Below are 18,651 nucleotides of genomic sequence, written 5' to 3'. Positions count from 1 at the left end.
GCTGTGTCTGTCCGTTCCTTCCCTTCCCTGCCCAGGACCTCCCGGCAGCACCTGCCGGCCATCCGCTGGCCTCCTCTGTGTCCTCCTTCCGGGGGATCCAAGGAAGCCTCCACTGGTTTGGCCCTGCCCCTAGACGAGGCATTTCCCCTCCCAGAACCTGCAAGGCTGGTCTGAGCACAGAGGGGGAAACTGCCTGTGAGTGGCTCTTGACACGCCTGGGGTCCCTCCTTCCCCAACTTCCCCTCCTTCCCTTAAACCACCGAGACCCACATGGAAGGCAGGGCGCTGGGGGTCTTCCGGCCGTCTCAGGGGGGAGAAATCAGCGGTGGGAATCCCGTCTTCATGTAAAGTTTCCGTGTTTTGCTCCCCATGGGTTTTTTGGGCACTGATTCCAACATTTTTAAATGTTGGGTTAAAACGTGGTCTATCTCGAATACTGAGTTTTTGGTGCCGCCTTAAAATTTGCGCCTGGGCGTTTGCCACACAGCCGCCCGGGGTGCTTCCTACGTCAGTGAAGTCGGGGATGATTGATGGGCCACCCTGGCCCCCGGACGGCTGTGAGGGCCCTCTGGACAGGAAGGCCAATAGCTTTTGGTTGCAAGAAACAGACATTTTGGCGAAAACCAGCCTGAACAATAAGGAAACTTACTATTGAAATGGCAACCTTGGAAGTAGGGTGGGTTTCGGGGACGGCCGGGCAGCTCAGCGATGTCCCGAGCGGCCCCCTCCTCTGCTCATGTGACCCCCACACCAGCGCCGTCCTCAGGTGGTGGCCACGGGCAGTGGCAGGGCCAGGGCGGGGAGGGGGCAGTGTCCCGCATGTGGGAGACTCTGCCCACACGTCTCGGTCGGTCGGGGACGGGTCACGCGTGGTGCTGGAGCCGGTCAGCCATGAGGGTGAGCCTCTGTGCACCTGCAGATGCGGGGGGCGGGGGGCGGGGGCTGAGGGGCTGCCGCAGGGAGGCAAGGATCCCGGACCCCTGTGGGGGTCGCGCTTGGGAGGAAGGTGAGGGCGAGAACGGTGGAGGCCCAGGCAGCAGGGTTCCCCACGGAGACCCCAGGGAAAGCGTTTCACAGGAGGAGGGCGCCTCTGATGCCTCAGCCGCTGCCGCAGGCTCCTTCCCGGCTCGCTGGGGCGGGTGGGCCCGGCCTAGCCTGGTGCTGCAGCCCTGATGCCGGGTGGGCAGGATGACCCCACAGCCCACCCCTCTGCCTTCCCGCTGCGTCTCCGCCTGGGGCTCCGGGTGGGGCTTCCCCTGGCGAGAGGGGCCATCCCTGGTGGGAGTCGGGCTGGCCTCGGGTGAGGGGCCAGGGGACGAGGCCAAGAGACGGTCCTGGGGGCGGGAAGCTTCCTGGTGTCCGCACGGGCCACGGCTGGCGGCCGGGCAGCAGGCCACCCGCTCACGCCCAGCGCCAACCCGTCCCCAGCTTCCCTGGAATGGTCCCTGTGCCCTCACTTCCCAAAAAAGGCTCACGGCTCCCTGCCTGGGCCCAGCCCTGATGCCCCACCTGCCTGCACCTCCTTGCTTGCAGAAAACACAGCTTTTTGCAATTCTGGCGGTTTTCGATCTTGCAACGAGATTGCAGAGGGCCCGTGGACTGGTCAGCTGACTAAGTCATTCTGTGACCGATCGGCATGTGGTTCGGGCACCGGACTGTCTGAAGAGGCCACAGTGATATCTCAGGAGCACAGAGGCCTTTCATCCTGACCTACTTATTGACGTGATTCACGGGAGATCCCATGACAGGAACGGATCCGCGTCTAGTCCCACCTTCTGGCAATAATACAGAAACCACTCGAAACTCTGCCTCGTCCCTCTTTTCGATACCTGTATTTCCAACCGAAACTTCCTTTTTACACTAACTCTCCAGATGTATACTGAGTTCACACCGTTTTTGCTGCCAGTGATCGTGACGGCAGCCCGACAGAGAAGACAGACGACCTTTAGCGGCAGAAAGCATTTAAGTCCCGATATTCCATTTACGTTGTTGTGCGTGATAGGAAAATAAAAGCTTTCAAACTGAAAATACATTAGGATAGAATTCTGGTGGGTGGGATGGACGTAAACAAACCAGGAGAGAAGGGAGCTATGTGAAAATCCAGGGACAAAGAGGGGCCGTTGCATACGCCTCGCGCTGTGCGTGCCCTTTATCATAGGAGATGTTCAAAGTGTCACTGACGGTTCTTTTCTTTAGCCTGCTGGCCTTTTTCTTTTTAAGTTAATACGATTTATTTTGAGGGGGAGTGTCAGGTTTGCAGAAAAGCTGAGCACAGAACAGACGCTCCCAAACACCACGTCCCCACAGCCGCTCCCCTGTGATTAACATCTCCCGTTGATGTGAAATTACTGAGCTGACATCGATACATCAATAGTTTTTCTTGAGTTTATTTATTTATTTTGAGAGAGAGAGAGAGAGAGAGAGAGAGAGAGAGAGAGAGAGAGGACCCCAAGCAGGCTCGCGCTGCCAGCACAGAGCCCGACGTGGGGCTCGATTCCACGAACCTCGAGATCATGACCTGAGCCAAAACGTGGTCAGGCACTCAACCAACTGAGCCACGCAGGTGCCCGTCACTACATTAATAGTAACCAAAGCCCACAGTTTACATCTGTGTCCCCTCTTGGTGATGGACATTCTGTGGTTGGGACAAAGGTACAGTGACACATACCCACCCTCACAGCATCACGCAGAGGAGTTTCACTGCCCCCAGAATCCTGTGTTCTGCCTGCCCCCTGCCCCAACCCCGGCAACCCCCGAAGCCTTTACTGTCTCCATAGCCCTCCTTTTCCAGGTGCCACATGTTGCAATCGTACCGCACGGGGCCTTTGCAGACGGCTTCTTCCACTTAGTGATGTGCATTTAAGTTCCTCCAGGTCTAAACGGCTCTTTTCTGTCGCTGAGTGACACCCCGTTTTCTGGACGGACCGCACTATCTGTGCCTTCATCATCGAAGGACGATTTCATTTCTTCCAAGCGTGGACACCCGTGAACAGAGCTGCTCTAAGCATCGACGTGCGGGTTTTCGTGTGGGTGTAAGACGTTTGGGTAAATAGCGAGAAGCACGAACGTGGGATCGTGCGGTAAGAACATGTTTCGTTTCATAGGAAACTGCCAAACCGCCTTCCGCAGTGCGCGTGCCGCCCCGCCTTCCCGCCGGCACCCGGGAACCCTGCCACCGGCCCTCGTCGGCCCCGTTCTCCATCTCAGCGCTTCTAACAGGTAGGTGGTGATGGCTCTGTTTCCCTGGTGACATATCACGTGGAACCCCTGTCCCCATGCGTCTGCGTCATCTGTATACCTTCTTTGGGGACGTGGCTGTTCAGGTATTTCGCCCATTTTTCAATTGGGTTGTTTGTCTTCTCGCTGAACTGTAAGCTCTTTGTACGTGTCCTTCATCAGATGTGTCTTTGCAAACACTCTCTCCCGGTCGGTGGCTCGGCTTCTCACCCTCTCGACGGTGTCTTTCCCAGGGTGGAAGTTTCTCATTTCGGCGAAGTCCTGCTCATCCAATTTTTCTCTCACGGATTGTGCTTTTGGTGTCGTATTTGAGAGCTCTCGGTTTCGCGGTGCCCGGCTGGCTCGGTCAGGGTTGATGTCGAGGTTGTGAGTTTGAGCCCCAAGTTGGGTGTATTGATTATTTTAAAAAATACGTTTGTTTGTTTTTAAAGTTCTTTGTTTCAGCTTGGGAGCTGTGTGAAAATTCAGATGCCAAAGTAGAGTTTACTTGCGTATTTTAAATGGATAATGGTGGCTATCAAGTGGTATCTAACTCATCTGCCACCCTTTTTTTGTAAAAAATCCATACTTATGGTGTGTCACATTTTATATTCTTGGCAGCTGCTTAAATTTCCGTTCAGTTTTCAGATATAACAGAAGCACGTTTAAGGTGGTCCAGAGTTGCTCGGAATTGTTTTTAAAGACCGGTGGGTCTGCGGTGGCTGACGGCCCGGACTCCGGGCCCGGCTGACCTGCGGGACCCGGCTCTGCCTAAGACGTTCAAGTACCCAAGCTCTCGGGACCCCAGGTGTCCCCCTCGGGCCAGCGAGACCCGTGGCAAGCCCCGCCTCCCAGGCCGGTGGTGAGGGCAGGACCTGGCGGTGAAGCTCGGGGCACCCGGACGGGGCTCCGTATGGCAGCTCCTATCGGGGGTCGGGGTAGAGAAACCGGAGTAAAGAACCCAGTTCAGGCGTTGCCTCTGGCAAGTGCAGGTGACCCTTGAAACACGCGGGTTTGAAAGGAGCGGGTCCACTCATACACAGATGTTTTGCAGTGAACACAATATGGTGCCGTGAATGTATTTTCTCTTTTGATTTTAAGAACATTTTCTTCTCTCCAGCTGACTTCGCTGCAAGAATGCAGCATATAATACACATAACACAGAATATGTGTGAGCCGACTGTTCATATTGTTGCTAAGGCTTCTGGTCAACAGTACACTGTTAGCGGGTCACCTGGGGGCTCAGTCGGTTAAGTGTCTGACTTCAGCTCAGGTCAACGATCTCACGGCTCGTGGGTTCGAGCCCCGTGTCGGGCCCTGTGCCGACAGCTCGGAGCCTGGAGCCTGCTTCGGGTTCTGTGTCTCCCTCTCCCTCTCTCAGGAGATGAATAAACATAAAAAAAAATTTTTTTAAAGCCAGTGCACTCTTAGCCAAGTGTTTGGAAAGCTATGCGCAGATTTGTGACTGCACCAGGGGCTGGCGACCCTAAGCCCCACGTTGTTCAAGGGTCAGCTGTACTTATAAGTTGTATCTTTGTCAAAACCCTGAGCCGGAAACTGTGGGGTTGAGAGAGATCACATGTGGGTGCTGCCCTTCAGGGCTCTTTTTTTGGGGGGGGGGGAACATCAAGCATAGACGCGTTAGAAGTAGCCGTTGGAGAGGACTGGACGTGATGGGGCTATTTTCCCAGGAGCAGAGAGGGCAAGGCCGCAAAGACACCACTCAACTGCAAGTCAGAAATTCTGGGTGCTGGGGCGCCTGGGTGGCTCAGTCAGTTGAGAGTCTGACTTCAGCTCAGGTCACGATCTCGCAGTTCGTGGGTTCGAGCCCCGCGTCGGGCTCTGGGCTGACAGCTCGGAGCCTGGAGCCCGCTTCGGATTCTGTGTCTCCCCCTCTCTCTGCCCCTCCCCTGCTCACATTCTGTCTGTCTGTCTCTCTCTCTCAAAAAATAAATAAACCTTAAAAAATTTTTAAAAAGAAAGTCTGGGTGCTGGTCCCAGCACTGGTGCTGTGAGCCTTCGGGCAGAGGGCGCTCCCTGTGGGCGAGTGCTGGGAACAGGACGCTGGTGGAGGGAGGCAGAGGCGGTTGTGCCCCGAGGAAGGGGGCACGGGGCTGCTGCCTCTGCAGATGCTGGCTCGCTGCAGGCCTTGCAGGGGGGGGCCCGATCCCCACTCGTCTCCCTTCTCCTGGCCCTCCTGCTCTGCGCCCCTCGACCCAGGGCTTCCGGGGTGGCGCCTGCCTTGCCCATGATCCGGTCTCCTGGGGGGTGTTGGGCCTTGCTGGCCAGACTGCATGCGTCTTTTGGGGAGGGATGGGATTCTCTGCCTTCAGTGTCCCCTCACGGTGCCCAGAATTGTGCCCCAGCCATTTCCAATGTGAGCGACCAGTCCATGGGAAGCAGCAGGGAGACCAGCTGGGTGAGAGGCAGTGTGGGCCCGTGTGGCCGTGGACGAGTCAGGCAGCCTGTCAGAGCCCCGGTCCCCCCACCTGTAAAACAGAGGTCCGGTACACCTGCCTGGCAGAGGGATGAGAATTAACCGGGGAAAGGCCAAGATGGAACTCAGCCCAGTGTGTGTCCCTAGCAGGCCCCACTCGGGGTCCACAGCGGCTGTCGTGACTCACCATGGCCACCATGTGGCCCCCATCTGGCACGGTCAGTCCCCCCGGGGCAGAAGCCCCATCTCCGAAGCTCCTTCCCTGCCTCCAGCGCGTTTGCTCAGGCCGGCAGCAGGGCCTTTGGGACGGTCTCCAGGGCCTAGAGCTGCGTCTCAGAAGAGCACGGCTTCTTGCTTGGGGTCAGGGATCTGTCGTGTTTCAGATGCCTTTGCTAAGTAGCCCTGTTCCTAGGGGTCCCACTTGCAGCATCCCGGGCCCGGGCTGGGTCCGGTTCTGCTGACGCTCGGTGTGAACGCACCGTTGTCGGGGGCGGCACTGGCCTCCCTGCCCGGCTGAGGACTCCCCGAGCTGGCTTCTGGGCGTCTGCTGTCTGGTCACCCCATCTTGCTCCCTCTTTCGCGTGTTACTCTCTCTGAAGCCTCGAGGCATCTTAGGACTAAACCCGGGAGCTGTCCTGCTTTCTCAGGGACTCATAAAATACCAGTGCACCTTAAAGTCACTGCTATCTCAGGGTCCATGGAGGAAAGAGACTGCTATTGATAACGACTGGTGCCTAAAACCTGTGGCCTTACACGGCAGGCCTGATGCTTTCAGACCCGTGTTCTTCTGTGACGTGGGCTCAGGACCTCTGCTCCTCCACGGGACTGGGCTGAGCCCACACGTAAGCACATTCTGGAAACAAGGGAAACAGATACCACACATCCCTGTTGTAATTAAACGGTTTTCTGCACCCCCTGTGGCTGCTGCAAGGACAGAGACCCAGGAGGTCAAGGGTGACCCAGCTGACTGGACCCCTGGGTACAGCTGTGTGTCCAGGGGCTTCCTCTGCCTAGCTCAGCTCCAGGGGCAGGGCTCCCTCAAGGAGAGGTCACGGGCTGGGGAGAAACAGGCCGGTGGAGCAGACCCACGGAGGAGAGGGATATTTTTTGGCACATTGCTGCATTTTTATACTTGGGAATTAGGGGCCTTGGACCTTCGTGTGCAGATTTATGCCAAATAAGATGCAAATCAGGGCGCTGCTCTTCCGAAGTTCTGGGCCCACTGCGGGCAAGGTCGTGACCCTGGGACCCCAGCTCCTGTCTGAGAAACGAAGCATGTGTGGGCTGGGGGAGGAAGGGAAGAAAAAGGCACGGATTTACTGTAACGTTCTAACCAGGCAAAGGCATCGAATACGCCACAAAGCGCTTTAAGGCAAGAGGCAACATGGGTGGGGGTAGGGAGCCAGGGCCAGGGCTGCGGTCGGGGAGGAGAAAGGTGGTGGGGGGGTGGGGGGAGGGGGGGCCGGGGCTCCGGCTTGGGGCATTTCTGCAGACATTAAAAGAATGATATGCAAATAAATGGAAAGTACATGCAAATGCCGCGGGCCGAGCGGCCGGGGAGCTGGGGACCCCGCGCCCCCTGCATTTTTGCCCGGGTTAATGCGGGGAGGGGGCGCGAGGGGCCCGGGGCGCGCGGCGGGGAAAGGGCGCCCCCTGCCGGCCGAGCGCGGAAGCGGCCCCGGGCCCCTTCCCACCCCACGCGGCCGGGCGGGCGGGGGGCGCGGCGCCCGGAGGAGGGGCGCCTGCTACTCGCCTCCCGCCCCGGACGCCAGACGCGCGTCTCCTAAAACTACGAGGCCGCCGGTCGCCGACTGCTGCGAGGTGGGTGTGCGGCGGCGGCGGCGGCGGCGGCGGCGGCGGCGCGCGCGGCTCCAGGCCCCACCCGCCCGCCCAGGGCGCGGCCTGCGGAGCCGGCGAGGGTGGGCGCAGGCGAGGGGCCCGCCACGCACGGCCCCCCGCGCTCCCTGCACGACACCCACGCTGCTGCCCCCCGAGGCACCCCGCGCTTCCGCACACTCACCGGGCACCACCCCTTCCCCTGCAGGGAAGCGCGCACCCCCCTCCACGGCACTCCGCCCCCCCTCCCGCCACGGCCCCGCACCCCGCCACCCCGCCACCCCGCGCCCCCGTATACACACCCCGCTCATCCTCGCAGCCGCGCCGCCGGCCGAGTTGGCAGGGCGCGCCCGGGGCTCCGCGGCGGGGACGGCGGGGGCGGCTGTCTGCCCGGAGCGGCGGCGGGCGGAGCCCCTCTCCCGCGCCGGCCCCGCACCGAGCCCCCCGGGGCGGAGCCGAGAGCGATGGGCGCGGGGCGGGAGGCAGGTGGCGCGGCGGCGGCGGCGGCGGCGGCGGCGGCGGGGGGCAGGAGGCGGGGGCGGAGCGCGCGGGGCGGGGGCCGCGGGGCCCCGTGAGACGCTCGGCCGAGCGCGCGGCAGAGAGCCCGGCGCCGCGAGTGGAAGGCGCGGCGGCTGCACCCGCGCGGCCGCGGAGGCCGGAGACCGCCCGGGGGCGGTGTGCGCGCTTTGTTCCCGCGCGGGGCGGCCGGGCGGGGGCAGCGAGCGGCGGGAGCCGAGCCCGGGCATGGCCCAGGCGGCCGCCCCGCGCGCCCCGGCGGCCCCGCCGCGCGCCTGAAGACAGCGCGCGGGGGGTGGCGGGGACCAAGTTACGGAGGCGGGGACCGAGTTCCGAGGAGAAGCCGCTTCGGGAGCCTCCCAGCCGCCGGACCTCCGGACCGTAAGTGCCCGGTGCGTCCCGCGCGACGCCGCCGCCGCCGCCGCCGCCCCGACTCCGCCCGCGGGCTGCCGTCTGGCGGGGGTGGGGGGGGGTCTCCTAGCAGCCACGCGGAGCGTGCGGGCCGCCCCCGGGCGCCCCCTCCCCACTTTGGAAAGTTGGAGCCCGCGGCGGGGTGGGGCCAGCCCAGTCAGTGCCCACCCACTTTGGTCCCTCCAGCCCACCCCTGGAACCGAGCTTGACCTGCCGGGGGTGTGGTCAGACCTAACGTGGGAACTGCGTGCGGAAGGTGGGGTGTCCCGCAGGCTCCCCGTCTGGCACCCAGGCTTCCTGACAAAAGGCCCGGGTCCAGGTGACAGGGGACTGGGAGGGGACGCAGAGAGCGGCCCTAAGAGAGATGGGGGTGGGGGGCAGAGCTCCCTCTGTGCCTCCCGCCGCCGCCGCCGTCGTCTTGTTACAGTCCCTGGCCCTGCCCCCCAGGCAAGGGGCGGCAGGTCAGCGGTGTCCGCGGTTAATTGGTGTTGCGGTGAAGTCGGCCCGGAGACTGGGGGGTGGGGGGCTGCCCCCACTCCCCGTGTGTGGGGACAGGGGCTTAAACGACCCTCCCTGGGGTCCCAACAGCCCGCGGTGCCTGGGGCGCAGCCCTGTGGCAGTGATCATTCACACCCGTTGGGAACCGTCCATCTGCGTGTTGGGCAGGCCTGGAGCCAGGCTGTGGGAACGGCTCCGAGGGAGGTGTGAGCCGACGTGGAGGGACAGATGGCTGGAAATTCAGCCCTAGACGGGCTCACAAGGAGCGGAAGGCAGCCGGGCTGGTGGCAAGCCACACTCTGAGCTGCTGGGCTCTGAACACACAGCCCCAGGCTGTCCCTCCTTCCGGCCCCTGGGAACTGTGTTGGGGGGGGGGGTGGCACCACAGAGGAGCGAGCAGATCCCTGCAAGTGTGGGGACCCCTCCCTCCGAAAACGCCCGTATTCCCCACCATCTGGACCTTGGCTGGCTGACTGCAGGCCTGTTCCAGAGACTAGGGGGAAAAATACTTCCTTTGAGAGCAGAGGAGACCCCATAGTCCCGTGCGGGGAGCACTCCTCTCCGGCCCTGGGGCCAGGATGCCGCCTCATTATGTCTAACTGGGCGTGTGTTTCCTCTCCCGGACCCAGAAACAGGAGGTTCCCAGGGCGGCCCGCGGAGCTCGGGGGCTGTGGCCGCCAGGGCTGATGTCGTATCCTGGCTTTGCTCTCGCAAGTTGCTGCAAGGCTGGAGAAACTTCCCGCGGCTGGAGCCCCAAGGTGGGGGGCAGGCCGGGCGGAGAGGACCAGAGGCCGCTCCTGGCAGGGGCAGGAAGGCCAGTCCACGCCTTCTGGGCACGTTCTTAGAGAGCCAGCGCGCGCGACACGCATTTGCCCCGCCCCCACCCTGCTCTGTCCTCTGGACGGGGAACCCAGGAGGGCAGGGGGTTCTGTTCTTTGCCGCCCACAAGCCCGTGCTGGGACCCCGCTGTCCGGGACCGTGTTGCCGGGCCCCTCCTGTGGGCTGAGAGGGAACGAGGGAGGAAGGAACGAAGGATGACTGGAGCAGATGTGGTGTTGCCGGCTCCCCGGGAGCTTGACAGACGCAGGCTGGGAGAACATCACGTTAGGACCGATTTTCCGGTGGAATCCGTCCCTCTCTGGAGGTGCCTCCATCTACTAGCGTTTGGGGGGAAGGGACAGTCACGTGGCTGGCAACTGTCTGTTCACAAGCCCAGCCAGGGCTGGCGAGCCGGGAGGTTTCGGCTGGACGTCTCCCTCCAGGACACTCCGGGGCTCCCCTGGGCCACCCACAACCCCTTTCGGGTCCCGGAGCACCTCCTCGGTCACCAGGTTATGCGCGTAATTGAGTTACCACCTCCAGGAAATCTCTGAGTTTGGCTGCACATATTTTCATTTCTGCATGACTGGAAGAAATTAATTTTCCTTCCTACGCAAGGATCTGAAGCCGCCGGCAGGCTGAGCCACTAATCCGCAAGATCCAAGCCAGCGGGGCCGCCACCCCGGAGGCCGGCTGCTCCGGCCGAGGGTGGGGTCTGGGCGAGGCCTTTCCCTGCCACCTTCTGGAACTGGCACGGGCGGGCCTTCCCCACCCCGGCTGCACCGTCAGGGGGTTGAGGTCGGGGTCGTCTGATTCACTGCAGCCTCCCTGGCACCAGTGGGCCTCCGTTCCTTTCTGAGTCACTGGACAGATGTGCACGTACACGTGTGTTCAGGGTGCGAGATGTGGAAGAGGCACCGCGACCCGTGTCCCTGAGACGTGGCCGAGAGCCGGCATGCAGTAGTCGCTTAATTAGTGCCGCTTTCCAGGAGGGAACTGGCGTTTCTGTGGGGCAGCGCCGTCCTGCCCACTGCCCGGCTCTTACCTGCCAGGGTATCTGTCCCCCACCAGCAGCAGCCCAAGCACTCACACTCCCTGCCAGAGGCGGGGTGACAACCGGCCAGGGTGGAGGGACTTTAGTTCACTGACGCCCAGAGAGGCGCTGGCCCCTCCTTGTCCAGCTCAGAGGGGAGCCCAAGCCTGCCTGTCGGCCCCGCCCCCTCCCCACAGGGAGTCCCCAGCGGCCAGAGGCTCCCCAGCGCTGCCCCCGCCGTGAGCCGGCCTCCCCGTGCCCGTGCTCCCCGTCCCTGGCCTGACTGCCCGCACCCCCACACACACCTGCAGGGAGCGGTCGGTGCCCCAGAAGTCAGACCCCCACCTGACACGGCCTCAGGCACCTGGGGCACGGCTGTGACTGATGTGAGGGGTGGCGCCTCCTGAAGTCAGAGACTCCCTAGGGCAGGGGGAGAGCACCTCTGCCGGGTCTGGGTCGTGGAGGCCAAGGCGGGCGCCCTCGTCCTCCCCCACCCTGTGGGAGGATAGGACCTTGTCCGCTACTGTAGGAGGGTGTGCAAACATAGCATTGTTGTGTAACTAGTGTCACCTCTCAGGCCTGGGGGCGGAGGGTTCTGGCCCCTGTGAGCTGTGAGTGTCAGGAGGGTGGCCCTGCCCTGATCGCACACGACTGTGTAGAACTGGCCCCAGAAAGTGTTTACCACGCACAGCTCACACGCTATGTGGGTCGTGTCGTGCCCACAGGGACAGAAGGGTAATGACCAGAGCTCACGCGTCGGGCACGCAGGCTGTGCTGGGCTGGGCTTCCTCTCATGTAATGTCCCGACAACCCTGAAGGTGACTGCTGTCCCATTTTCCAGGCGGGGTCCCCGAGGCCCAGAGAGGTTCGCCGGAGGCAGGCAGGTGCCCGGTGCTGCTCCTGTAGCCGGAGGGTGGACAGGCCCCCCGAGCTTTTGCAGAGTCCCGCGTGTCGCGTCAGGCCCTGTCACTGTCTACGCACAGTGTGGCCTCCCGGGGGGACAGGGGTGGGAGACCACGGGTGTGTGGCTTACTCAGAGTCCCCACAGATTCTGACGTGTCCGGGGGTGGGGGGCAGGAGGAGGCTGGAAACTCATGACTGGCGGATGTCCATCTGGGGTGCCCCCTGGAGGGCCGGGGCTCATGGGCCTGAGGCTCCTTTTCGGGGCAGTGGGTCTCTGGGATCGCAGCCACACTGGGCGAGCACCGTGCTCCAAGGAACCGGCTGCCGGGCTGTCCTTTGTCCCGTTCGAGCCGGCGAACCGCACCTCCAGATCTTGACCCGGGATCTTGACCCCACACTTCTGATTACCTCCGAGGTTCCGGGGCTGGGATGCGGGGCTGGGAGAGGGCGGCGGGGCTGCAGGAGGCGACCCGGCCCCCGAGTGCCTCCGAGGGCCGCCGTTAGCCAAGAGCACGGCTGCAAGCGGGGGCTGGGCCGTCTGGAGACAAGTTCCTGGACTGGAAACGGCCTTCGTAGTCTCAGTGGAAAGACCCAGGCAGAGGCCTGGCCCGCGGGGTGGAGACTCATGATGTAAAAGTGACAAATAACTGGTTCCTCGTTCCCGCTTCTGAGCGCCCAGCCCGACCCGGGCCCCGGGGCCCCGGGCGCAAACGGCTGAGCCTCCTCCGCCTGCGACGGGCCGCGAAGACGCTTCCCACCCCGCGCTGTCTGCAGCAGTTTCCTGCAGCAATAAAACAGAAGTTAAGACTTCTGCTTTTTGTAATTCCTGGGGCCTCACGGGGAGCCAGATGTCACTGGGAAGGAAAACAAAGATCTGCATTTGGTTTGGCCGTAATAAGGAAGACGCCTCTCCTGGCTCTGCCGTTGACCCGCACGTTCTCAGCCGCCGCGTCCCCCCCACCCCCCATCACAGTTCGCTCGCGGGGTGGCCGTCCGCGGCCGGGAGTCTGGGATGCCCTTGAGGCTGGGAGCCTGCTGGGTGTGGCAGGAGGAGGTTCGGGTCGTCATCTGTTTGCTGGGACAGAGGAAAGCCTTCGGCAGGGGCAGGGCAGGAGACGTGGGGGTGGGGGCGGCGAGGGGGGCTCTTTGTGAGCCCGAGGCCCTGAACGGGACCCGCGGGGAAGTCCCTGCTGGTCACTCCCGACCCGGGAGCAGCCGGGAAAGCCTGGGCGAAGCCAAGCCTGGGAAGGAAAGTCCTCCAGCTGTCGTGGGCCCTTCTCCCCAGCAGCAGCAAGCGGCCGTTTTCAGGAGCAGAGGAGGCCTTAGGCCCCCATCCAGCTCGCGGAGGCCCTGCCCCATCTGCCGAGGCAGCGGGGAGGGACGGGCAGCAGGCTGACTTCTCTGAGTCCCACCGCTCCCCTCCCAGTGGCTGTGTGACGACACCAGACGTCTCACCCTCTCTGTGTCTCCAGTTTCACATGCAAAATGCAGTCACGCGGGCTCCTCCCCCTTCCGATTGTGCTGAGGTGTATCTGGCACGTGGGCTGTCCTTGCTGATCGCTGCTTGTGGACGTGGTTGTCGCGTCCCCGCCTCTGGGGAGTACCCAGTGCCATCCTGGTGCCCTCTGGCGACTGTGGGAATCGGGTGGCCCTGCGGAGGGAGGACCCTGGTGTCCCTCCTGCCCAGCCCGCCCTGTGCAGGGGCTCACCCGCCCTGCATCTGTGTCCTGCAGCACAGCCGAGGCCCCGTACCTGCTTGGTGGCGGGGACACTGGAGCTGGGCCTTGGTGGCGGAGGTGGGATTGCAGCTCAGGAACCCAGGTCACCTGCCCCTGGAGCCCCTGTGTTTCTGCCACACCAGCCTCCCCAGACAGCCAGAGGCGAGGAGTCCTTCGCCAGGCCTCCGGGCTCCGCGGCCCCCACTTCCCCTGGCCGCCCCTGCCGCCCTCCATAGCCCTTTCCCGTCATGCCCCTGCATCTGAGCAGCCGGAACGGGCGCTGGCCACCCCAGGGCAGGGTTTGGCTGCGTCCCGGGCCGGTGAGGCCGCAGGTCGGCAGGTGGCCCTTCTGCTGTCTGGGAGAACGTGTCCTTCTGAGCCCCGGGTGGAAGCAACCGGCTGGGTTGTGCCCCTCACACCTCGCGGGGGCCCCGGCAGGCTCTGGTCCACAGGCAGGGAGCAGGGGGGCCGTCGCCCAGGGGCGGCCGTCTGGTGTGACCGGTCACGCCCCGCCGGAGCCTGCGAGGCCCTGTGTCACACACCTCCTGGCCCTGCGGTGGCCTCAGGCTCCTCGCCTTTTGTACGGGAAGTGCGCCCTCTTGTGGCGGCTCGGGGCGGGGGTGGGGAGGTCTGGCTGAGACCCTCTCCGCGGGCCCGCCGCCCAACTGGGCGCAGGGAGTCCCTATCGCCAAGACGTGGCCCGTCTGGGTGCCTCGCGGAGGTTTAGGGTCTCATTTGCCTGCTCCCGCGATCTGAGTCAGAGGGTCCACTTCCTGGGCGCCCCTGGGGCCCCAGGCCGCGTGCTACAGGAGGCGTTCTGGAGGACAGCTCCTTCCAGGGCGCCCCGGCTCACACCAGCCCCGCGTGCCCGGAAGTGTGCCCGGCGCCCGCGAGCAGGGCACCCGTGGCCGAGGCAGAGGGCGGCCACGTGTGAGAGTTTAGATCGTGGCCGCGTGGCCGCCAGCACCTCTAGCGACACGTTGTTTAAGCCAATGTCTCCAAAATGTTGTGTTTTCGCTCTGCAACTGCTGTTTTAAATCGCTGAGAGCTTTCTTTTTTTTTTTTTTTTTTTTAGAGACTTTGAAGTTGTGTACGCGTCTTACGGGCGAGGTGTTTCACTTCTGCCCAGCCGGCTGGGGCGGCGCATGGCGCTGCGTTGGGCAGGACAGGGCCCGGGGCGCAGGGATTCCCAAACCACACAGATGAGCCCTGGGGTGGGGCTGCGCGGTGTGAGGTTGGGGACAGCCTCGCGGAAGGGCAGGCAGCAGAGACAGCGGCCGAGTGGTGGAGCCAGACGGCAGCGCCGTGGGGCACAGTGGACGCAGAGGGCGCTCTGGCTTTTGTCCCTGGAGTCACAGAGGCCCACGGAAGCCCCCTGAGCCTGGCTGGAAGGGGCCGGGGCTGGTCAGATCGGCATTTTGAGAAGGCCGCCCAGGGAAGAACATGGGGAGACAGAGGCCGTGAGGAGGACAGACACAGGTCACTGAGTGGGGGGATCGGGGTCAGACTGCTAAGGGAGGCATCCGGGGTGACCCCAAGTCCTGGTCAGTCTCCAGATGGTGTACGCGTCCAGGAGAGGCCACACCGGCTGCCCCTCGCCCCGCACACCTGGCCTGGAGCGACCAGCCTCAGCCCAGAGGCCACTTCTGTCCAGCAGCTGGTGTGTTGGTGGCGCATTTCCCAACCACCTTCGCTTTGCCAGATGAGGAAGGGGAGGCGGGGGGAGGTCCCCGTGCGGGTGGGTGGTGTCCAGCCGGGAGAGCAGCTCGCTCCCGGGACCGGGACCGGACCGTCCCCCTGCCCAGGGAGTCCTCGTGCGTGTGAGTGTGCACGTGAGGACTGTGCACAAAAGCGTGTGTGAGGGTGTGACTACCGGGCCAGAAGGAAGTGTGACCTTTGAGCGGGCTGTCCAGAGGGCCGCTTCTCCGGGGCACTCGTGGGGAGCCCAGGGGCCGGCCTCTGTGTCCAGAAGTGGGGAGAGTCACGGCTGTGTAAAGTGTCACCAGAACAGACCGGCTCCACCCAGGGCCCCACAAGCCAGAGACCTAAGCCAGTGTCCATTGAAAGGACTAACAGAGGACCCGGAGATGGGACTTTATCTCCAGGACACCTGTCACTACACGTCTAACAGAGTGACCCTGAATGCCTGTCACTACACATACATGGACTTTCTCCAAAATGCCCGTCACTATACAACTACATGTCTGTCCCGGGACGCTTGTCCCTACATCCCTAGCGTGGACTATTTCAGGATATCTGTCACTGTCTACGTCTTATGGAGTGACCCAGGACCCTGTCACTACATATTTACACAGACTGTCCCAGGACATCCATCACTACCGTCTATGGGGACTTTCCCACGACACCTGTCATTATACATCTAATGGACTGTCCCAGGACTCCTGTCACTACCATCTACAGGGACTGTCCCAGGACGCCTGTCACTGCACATCTAACGAGCTGTCCCAGGACACCTGTCACTACACATCTACAGGGACTGTCCCAAGACACCTGTCACTACCATCTACAGGGACTGTCCCAGGATGCCTGTCACTACCATCTACAGAGATTGTCCCAGGATTCCTGTCACTGCACATGTAATGGACCGTCCCAAGACACCTGTCACTACCATCTACAGGGACTATCCCAGGACACCTGTCACTGCATATCTAATAGACTGTCCCAGAACACTTGTCACTACACATCTAATGGACTGTCCCAAGACACCTGTCACTACACATCTACAGGGACTGTCCCAGGACACCTGTCACTACATATCTATAGGGACTGTCCCACGATGCCTGTCACTACGCATCTAACGGACTGTCCCAGGACACCTGTGACTGCACATCTAATAGACTGTCCCAGGATGCTTGTCACTACACATCTAACAGACTGTCCCAAGACACCTGTCACTACCATCTACAGGGACTGTCCCAGGATGCCTGTCACTGCACATCTAACAGCCTATCCCAGGACTCCTGTCACTACCATTTACAGAGATTGTCCCAGGATTCCTGTCACTGCACATCTAATGGACTGTCCCAAGACACCTGTCACCACCATCTATAGGGACTGTCCCAGGATGCCTGTCACTACCATCTACAGGGACTATCCCAGGACACCTGTCACTGCATATCTAATAGACTGTCCCAGAACACTTGTCACTACACATCTAATGGACTGTCCCAAGACACCTGTCACTGCCATCTACATGGGCTGTCCCAGGACACCTGTCACTACATATCTATAGGGACTCTCCCAGGATGCCTGTCACTACGCATCTACAGGGACTGTCCCAAGACACCTGTTACTACCATCTACAGGGACTGTCTCAGGACACCTGTCACTGCACATCTAATAGACTGTCCCAGGATGCCTGTCACTGCACATCTATAGGGACTGTCCCAGGATGCCTGTCACTACACATCTAACAGACTGTCCCAAGACACCTGTCACTGTACATCTACAGGGATTGTGCCAGGACACCTGTCACTACCATCTAACAGACTGTCCCAGGACACCCGTCACAACCATCTACAAGGACTGTCCCAGGACACCTGTCACTACACATCTAACAGACCGTCCCAGGACACCTGTTACCGCACATCTGTATGGACTGTCCCAGGATGCCTGTCGCTACCATCTACAGGGACTGTCCCAGGACACCTGTCACCACACTGCCCACACGCTGGTCCTCACTCCGCACACCGTGTGGCCTGGTCTCTCAGGCTCTTCTCTATCCACGTAAAAGCTCCTTGTGAACATGCCAGCGGTCATGGCAGTTAAACACCCGGTCAAGGGACCCAGCACAGCACCTGGCACGGTCTGGTCAGCGTAGGCACGCTCCTGTAAGTCAAGGTCACAGCTTGTTCGGTGTCGGGGGGCTTTGAGGTTGAGGGCACAGGTCAGGCGGTGGCTGTGGAGTCCTGGATCTGACTTGCACTAACAGGTATTCGCAGGGCTTTTTATCTGATTCTCAAAGGGTCTGAGACCCCTGAAGGCGCTAGCTGGACCCCTCCCCTGCCCGGTAATCCTCACGGCACAAGGCCTCCAGCCCAATTAGACCTCCTGGTTCACGAGGTCATTTGGGAAGACCTTTCCTTAGGGTCCCTCCCGGCCCCCTTGCGCCTGCCCGCGTACGTGGAGCGTAGGGGACACAGAGGCCCCCGTGTCACGCTCCCCACTCCCGATACCTGCGGCCCGAGGGGAGCCAGAGTTGGGGTCAACGAGGGCACAGAGCCTAGGAAGAGGGGGGCCGTGTCCTTCCACACTGGCACTGCCGGGAGGGCAGGCCGTGGCCACCGAGGGGGGAAGGTCGACCCGGCTCCTGTCACACACACGAGTGCCTCACGCTGCGCTCGTGACCTGACCCTGTGCCGTTAGCAGTGTGGGCGGGCGGCTGGGAGGAGGAAGTGGGGAGTCGCATCCTGCCCGCCTCAGTCTCCCCACTAGGTTTTTTAAGTGTGGCAAAATACACAGGGCATAAAATTGACCGTCTTAACTATGTCTCAGCGTCCAGTTCAGGGGCATTGCGTACCTTCATGCTGTGCGGCCATCACACCATCCGCTTCCAGAACTTTCTCATCTTCCCAGTTGGAGCTCCGTCCCCATGAAACGCCCCTTCCCCCCCCGGCCCCAGGACCCCATCTGTTACCGTCCCTGTGGATCTGACTCTCTAGGGGCCTCGTGTAAGTGGGACCTTACGGTGTCTGTCCTGTCAAGATGGGCCGACTTTGCTCAGCAAAAATTGAGCACACGCCCACTGGACGCGTGCTGGGCACGCCCGCGCTGGGCACGCCCGCTGGCCGTGGCTTCCAGAAGCTTGGGGTGCCGCCTCCCGTGTCAGGTGTGCCTTAGCGGGTGGTCGTCCCGGCGGCCTGCCAGAATGGCGGGCTCACTCCCATCTCACAGAAGGGGACGGTGGGTCCAACAGACGTTCAGGGTGCACCTACCGTGCGCCAGGACCCTCCTCCTGAGGAGCCGCCCTGCCGGGGAGGGTGGGGCAGGTGGGGGGCCTTTTCGAGGCCGGGACCCTTGTCTTTCTACCCCGCCCTTCTCGGCTTGTCTCTTCAAAATAAGTCCCCGTGAACACTGTCACACTACGCAGGGTGGGGGCAGTGTGACGTGGGGCCCAGCCCGAGGGCACCCAGGAGACAAGGCGGCAGGTCTGGAGCCCCCAGAAGGATGCTGGACTCCCCGTGTGTGTCAGGGCGGGGGGTGGGGGGAGGACGCAGATGGGAGCCAGGGCCTGTCCCCAGCCT

At 62.2% G+C, this 18,651-nt stretch overlaps 1 protein-coding gene across 5 annotated transcripts in view; it reads left to right on the top strand.

The window, feature by feature from the left end:
* CBFA2T3 (CBFA2/RUNX1 partner transcriptional co-repressor 3) overlaps window positions 1–18,651 on the top strand; it is an 80,915-nt gene that overhangs the window by 24,630 nt on the left and 37,634 nt on the right. For 3 of the 5 annotated variants that reach the window (XM_042968763.1, XM_042968762.1, XM_042968764.1), the window contains exon 2: window positions 3,105–3,219. The gene's annotated coding sequence lies outside the window, so the exon portion shown is untranslated. Of the gene's footprint in view, window positions 1–3,104; window positions 3,220–8,282; window positions 8,398–18,651 lie in introns of those variants that run through there. The other 2 variants (XM_042968765.1, XM_042968759.1) reach the window with 2 other exon arrangements.

The sequence above is a fragment of the Panthera tigris genome, chromosome E2, assembly GCF_018350195.1.
Source record: "Panthera tigris isolate Pti1 chromosome E2, P.tigris_Pti1_mat1.1, whole genome shotgun sequence".
NCBI classification, from domain to species: domain Eukaryota; kingdom Metazoa; phylum Chordata; class Mammalia; order Carnivora; family Felidae; genus Panthera; species Panthera tigris.
The sequence above is the reverse complement of the archived record's forward strand: the minus strand, read 5'-3'. Positions and strand labels throughout refer to the sequence as shown.